Source organism: Zalophus californianus, chromosome 2, assembly GCF_009762305.2.
Source record: "Zalophus californianus isolate mZalCal1 chromosome 2, mZalCal1.pri.v2, whole genome shotgun sequence".
Lineage (NCBI taxonomy): Eukaryota > Metazoa > Chordata > Mammalia > Carnivora > Otariidae > Zalophus > Zalophus californianus.
The window spans coordinates 115952562-115959586 of NC_045596.1; the positions used below are offsets into that span (position 1 = coordinate 115952562).

General features: G+C 37.4%; 1 non-coding gene across 1 annotated transcript; it reads left to right on the forward strand.

The window, feature by feature from the left end:
• The first annotated feature begins 6288 nt into the window (after window positions 1–6288).
• TRNAK-CUU lies at window positions 6289–6361 on the forward strand. Its single transcript has one exon. It is a non-coding gene; the product is annotated as a tRNA-Lys (tRNA).
• Window positions 6362–7025: the final 664 nt, after the last annotated feature.

A 7025-nucleotide genomic window follows, 5' to 3' on the forward strand; every position in this document is an offset into this window, starting at 1 on the left:
CAAAAAAATGCTGGCACAGGTGAGATAAGAGAGAGTTTTGAATAAACACCTTGTATCTTCAGATTCCAGAACACCTCCTCTCCTAAGAGCCAATGTAGGTAACCAAAGTCACATACAATAGTAAAAATGCTGGATTGGATGAAACCAGCTAATTGACCTGTGGATCGATACAAAAAGCTATCAATATGTGGTTAAGCAGTAGCAAATGACTGACCTGTACTGAATGAAGGCTTGACAATGGAGGGAGCAAGATTTATACTTCAATATTGTTCTAACAATATTTCAACATCCCTGGCAGCCCTCTGGGATTATAAATAGATTCTGCTAAGAGAAATAACCTTACTCTCAGAATCCTGTATGTATAGGAAATAGGGTGCCAGGGGAACAGACATGCTGAGACAGAGATGTTATAAAACTCAAGTTAGGGAAGAGATTAATGTTTCAGTGCTATAGAACAATACATCCCAAGGAACACAAGATGATGGCCTGTCTCCCTGTTATTGGGAGCTTGTAACCTACAAAGAAACGTAAGAGGTAACAAGTAACTTGACATTAGAAACAGTCAACTACCTGCCTTAAGAAAGTACAGATTTCACTCTCGGGGTACAAAAGAGTTGTACAAACTGGCTTGCTAATAATCAGGAAAGTGATCTGTTTAATGGGAAGAGACAGATATCCTCCTTCTCTTGTTTCTGAACTCGAATTCTGATTAGCCAGCACCTCATCTGGAGAAAGAATTCATAACATCTCTTTTGAGATATTCTCAGAAAAGAATCTTCCTGGGTAATTACATAAGCTTGGGATGTCTGCCACTCCCCTGCTTCATTTTGCTCAGCCTCCTATTGCCATGTGCCAGGCCCACGTCACCTCCTGACTCTGAACCCTGGCATTCAGTCAGCTGGACACCCCCACTGGCTGCTTTCTTAGGCGGGTGCTTGCCCGGTCCCTAGTCTCAGATTCTTCCCCTTACCTCCTGGCTGGACTGCCTCAAGATGGCTTGAGGTTGTTACAGTACACCTAAGGGTACTTAGAAATTCAAGGATATGTAGTACACTGTGAGATCGGCCTCTGACCTTGTACATGTGGATGGATCTCATTGCATAATTTCAATTGACCTTAGTATTGAAAAGAGGTGAAAAGGGAGGAAGGAAGAGAGGGAGGGAGAAGGTGGGCAGGAATCAACCTCTGGTGTTTTTAAAAATTCACAATAGCCCATCATACTCAACAAGAGACTTCAACTAGCAATACCTTTAAAAGTTTTTCTTTTTAGTTATTAATAACAGATGTTGGCGAGGATACAGAGAAAGGGGAATGCAATCCCTCTTACACCGTTGGCGGGAATGCAAACTGGTGTAGTCACTCTGGAAAACAGTATGAAGGTTCCTCAAAAAGTTAAAAATAGAGCTACCCTACGACCCAGCAATTGCACTAGTAGATATTTACCCAGAGGATACAAAAATGTTGATTCAAAGGGGCACATGTACCCCGATGTTGATAATAGCATTATCAACAATAGCTAAACTATGGAAAAAGCCCAAATATCTATCAATTGATGAATGGATAAAGAAGAGGTGGTATATATATTCAATGGTATATTACTCAGTCATCAAAAAGAGTGAAATCTTGCCATTTGCAATGATGTGCATAGAGCTAAAGAATATTATGTTAAGTGAAATAAGTCAGAGAAAGACAAATATCATGTAAGTTCACTCATATGTGGAATTTAAGAAACAAAACAGATGAATAGAGGGGAAGGAAGAAAAAAGAGAGAGAGCGAGACAAACCATAAATAACCCTTAACTATAGAGAACAAACTGACGATGGCTGGAAGGGAGGTAGGCAGGAGGTGGGCCAGATGGGTGATGGGTATTAAGGAGGGCATTTGTTTGGTGCCTGGATGGCTCAGATGATTAAGTGTCTGCCTTCGGCTCAGGTCATGATCTCAGGATCCTGGGATGGAGTCCCGCATCGGGCTCCCTGCTCAGCAGGGAGCCTGCTTCTCTCTCTCTCTGTCTCTTATGAATAAATAAATAAAATCTTTTTTTGTTGTTGTTGTTTTTAAATAATTTTTTTAAAGATTTTATTTATTTATTTGAGAGAGAGAGAGAATGAGAGATAGAAAGCATGAGAGGGAAGAGGGTCAGAGGGAGAAGCAGACTCCCTGCTGAGCAGGAAGCCCGATGTGGGACTCGATCCCAGGACTCCAGGATCATGACCTGAGCCAAAGGCAGTCGCTTAACCAACTGAGCCACCCAGGCGCCCTAAATAAAATCTTTAAAAAAAAAAAAAGGAGGGCATTTATTGTGATGAGTGCTGGGTGTTGTATAAAAGTGATGAATCACTAAATTCTACTCCTGAAACCAATATTACACTGTATGTTAACGAGCTAGAGTTTAAATAAAAACTTAAAAAACACAAGCAAATACACTATATATTAACTAAATTGAATTTAAATTAAAAAAATAAAAAATTAGGGCTCCTGGGTGGCTCAGTCATTAAGCGTCTGCCTTCGGCTCAGGTCCTGATCCCAGAGTACTGGGATGGAGCCCCGCATCCGGCTCCCTGCTTCCCTGTGGGGAGCCTCCTTCTCCCTCTCTCACTCCCCCTGCTTGTGCACCCTCTCTCGCTGTGTCTCTCTCTGTCAAATAAATAAAATCTTTAAAAAATAATAAAAATTAAAATTAAATAAAAAATTAAATTAAAAAAACAAGCAAAAAATAAATAAGTAAAAGTTTTTCTTTTACATTTTTTAAGTTTTTCTTTACTATTTTTTAAGATTTTATTTATCTATTTGAGAGAGACAGAGCTCGCACGAGCGGGGGTGGGGGGGTTGGGGGAATGGGAGGGAGAGGGAGAAGGAGAAGCGGACTGCCCGCCAAGCAGGGAGCCTGCCTGGGGGCTCGATCCCAAGACCCTGAGATCATGACCTGAGCTGAAGGCAGACACCTAACCAGCTGAGCCACCCAGGTACCCCTTTAAGTTTTTCTTTTAATACTAAATTCCCAGTAAGAAAAACCCTGAGGTGAGCTCTGCTTATACTCAGATTTTGTTTTGAGAGGCCCAGGTTGAAGGGCCAGAAGATACTTTTCCAAGGTGAGAAATAGCAAATTATGTTAATTTACATTTAAAGAAAATAAAAATCTCCTGTCAATGAGAAAACAGTTCCCCTGCCTATGATGAAAGTAATTTTGTTAAAGTCCTACATAATTTCATACACCTTGTTTGCATCCTAATATCTGCTGATGGAAAACAACAACAATCTATACATTATATGAACTACATTTCTCTGTTTTTATAACTAACTTTTTATACTACAAATATGCATTGGTACTTAAAAATTCAAACAATACAGAGGTGTATACAGTAAAAAAGTCAAAAATCTCTATTTCTCTTTCCCTCGGCCCCATAGGGGTGGGACTCCCTACACCATACATCATCCCTCAAGTAGGGACGTTCACCATGTGTTCTTCCAGAATTTTGTGTATATGTGTCTGTTTATACATACAGGTGTTGTGAATTTATTTTTCTACACATACTGGAGTGTGTTAAATATATTGTTCTGAAAGTTGCTTAATATTGAGTCAGAAACATCTTCCATGTCAGCACATGTAACACTGCCTCACCCTCCTTAGCAAATGTAGTTACCACTGTACCAGAAAGTATTCCACTATTTCCCAGGTTAATGCAAACAATGCGGCCGTAAATATCCACCACATTCAGTGACATGTACCTCTGGGTCAATGTCTAGGAGCATGACTGTTTTGTTAGGTGTTGGCAAATTGCTCTCCATAAAAGTCTAGAACGATGAACACTCCCACTGATTGAATATGAGTATATTTTTATTTATTTTTGTGAACTGGGGGATGAAAATCACATATTATTATTGTTTTATTTGTATGTTCCAGACTATTTGTGAGGCTGAGTAACTTTTCATATTTCTTGGCCATTTGTATTTCTTCAACTGTCAACTGCCTTATGTTTTCCCTTTTCTGAGGGGTGGGAGTCTTAATTTTTCTTGTGATTTCAACAAGTTCTTTATATATTATGGTTCTCATATGGTTCTGTGAAAACATTTCCTCTCTCTCTGCTGCTTGTTATTTAGTTTTGTTTATGCATCATTCATTAAATAGAAGTTTAAAAAAATATTTCTAAGAACAGGCGCATCAATCTCTCCTCTATGGCTCTTAAGGTTTGACACTCCTTTGGAAAGCCATCTTCACCTCTAGGATAATTTTAAAAACAAAATAAAACACTATACTTTCTTCTAGTACTTTTATGAAACTTTTTTACTATTTGGATTTTTAATTCATTTAGAATATGCTTCTGAGTGTGGTATGAAACAAAAATCCAAGATAATATCATGGTGATGGTAGAATTTCTATCCTGTTCCCATCTTTAGTGGAAATCTCCTAATATCTCATGATGATCTTTGCAGCGATTTCTGACTTTATCAAAGCTTATTAGTAGTTTCTTTTAAAATAAAGAATGCAGGGCGCCTGGGTGGCTCAGATGGTTAAGCGTCTGCCTTTGGCTCAGGTCATGATCCCAGAGTCCTGGGATTGAGTCCCGCATAGGGCTCCCTGCTCCTTGGGAGCCTGCTTCTCCCTCTGCCTCTCTCTCTCTCTGTCTCTCATGAATAAATAAATAAAAATCTTAAAAAAAATAAAAAATAAAATAAAGAAAAGAAAAGAAAGAATGCAGGGTGCCTGGGTGGCTCAGTTGGTTAAGTGTCTGCCTTCAGCTCAGGTCACGATCTTAGGATCCTGGGATCAAGCCCCACGTTGGGCTCCCTGCTTCTCCCTCTCCCTCTGCTGCTCCCCCTGCTTGTGCTCTCTCTCTCTCTGTCAAATAAATAAAATCTTTTTTAAAAAATAAATAAATGAAATAAAATAAAGAATGCATATTGAATTTTGTCAACTGTCTTTTCAGCCTCTGATAAGGTCATTATTTGATTATTCTTCTTTAACTGAGTGATAATTAATTGCATTATTCGACCCCCTAATGTTGAAATTTCATTATTTTCCTGGGAGTGATATTTCTAAATTTTTCAATATGTTTCAAATTTCTGATACAAAAAAAAATGATATTTTTATCCCATGTTCTTTTAAAAGATTTGAAAATGAAAATCTAATTATTCTGCTTTTTCAATGTCCAAAGCCCTGTTAGTTACACAGAAGAGGATGTTTTTATTTTTGTCTCTTTCTAAAAAATCAATGCTCAAGTTGATATGGTAGCATGTGGCCCAAGCATTCCATTTACTCTCCTGAAATTTTTTTTTTTCTCGACACCTTGATTCACATTCAGTTGAAGGTCATCTTGTGATGCAGCAGGCATTTATTAAGCAGCTTTCATGTGGCCAGGTTCTGGGCTTGCTGTTAAGGGATTCAAAATGCCTGAGAACCAGTCAGTCCTCGATCCACTGAAGCAACACCGAATTATCTGGGTCTCATCTTTTTATAAACTCAAAGAGAAGTCATGTGTATGCTACCTACTTCCCAAAAGGCACAGTATCAAATGTTAATGGCAGCCATGATCTGTGTTTCTGCATATGGACCTCTCTAGGTACCATCCATGCATACCATCATACTATCCGTGCGTAGTTAGATGACTAAGAAATTCCTTTTAAATAAAGCTGATGATGATGAGAGTGTTAAAAAATAATGAGAACTGGCAGCCACAAGAAGCATTGCAGAAATCAATGCAGGACTGAATCTGTACATAAGGTCATTTAAGCCATCCTTGTATTCTCACCACTGACGTCCGAATGGTTTCGAAATTTCCTCAATGACCTCTCAACCTGAACTTAGTTCTTGTTTTTACTTGTCAGAATCTGTCAAGGATTCAAATAACATTAACTGATCTGTCTCAACCTGTCAATAATTGAGGATGAATGTCCCATGCTTACCGAAAACAGATCTTAATTTGTATCAATACATAATTTACCAATCAAATATAATTTTTTCAAGCCCAATTATTTCTGAAAACTTTTGATATAACCTTTCAATAAGTATAAATCACACAGGAATGATCTCGCATAAAGAACTTTTCTCTAAGCCAATAGGAAATTAAATGAATAATAACAAGAGAAACATATTGAAGAAAAAATAAGGAAATTACATTTTTCTAAAGTCATTTCATTTCCTAGGTACATCACTAACTCCCTAGTTTTATTCAATAAGTATTTGTTAGAATGGTGAGAAGAGTAAAGTGCAAGAATCTTCATCTTTTAAAACCTGTATACACTGCTTTTTTCAAAAGCAGACGTTTAAAGTAACACACAATAGGGGTGCCTGGCTGGCTCAGTCGGTAGAGCAGGAGACTCTTGATCTCCAGGTCGTGAGTTCAAGCCCCACGTTGGGCCTAGAGCTTACTTTAAAAAAAAAAGAAAGAAAGGTAATACATGATATGGGATGCTGAGCTATGCATTCTTTGAGAAGACAGAATTTATTGAACAGAACTGTAGAAAAAAATAATTGAGGAATCATTACTACTTTACCGAGGAGACTTGCAATCATTTTGAAGTTTTTACTGAATATATACTTTCCAGAACTTTATAGACTACGGATAATTTTTGTCTAGAAAAGTAAGAAGAATATTTGCTTACAATGCAAAATCAGATTTCAGCTGTAAAATAAAGCCTATTAAAAAACATCAGCAAACAACAAGAGCAAAAATTCCAAATACTTCTTCAGCAATTCTAATAAGAGCATATATTTATTTATCAAAAATTGTTTTAAAAAATTTTTTTCCAGTTGTTCTTTTTTTCTCTAAAAAGGATGACAGTTAAAGAGACTCAGATATCTGAGTGGACTATTAGTGAGTTACAAAGAAATTATAATTGGAGACAACAGTAAGAGCAATAAAGATTTCTCTTTTCTATTTCTCTTTTCAAGTTGTCTTTTCTCCACAATTATCTTTTCTAATTAGTAAGTAAGTGATAGAGAGGAAATGGGTAAATTCAAAATGTTAAATTCCTTTAGTTTCCAAATGATGACCTGTTTTTAAAATCGGTGTTTTCTTTGCTT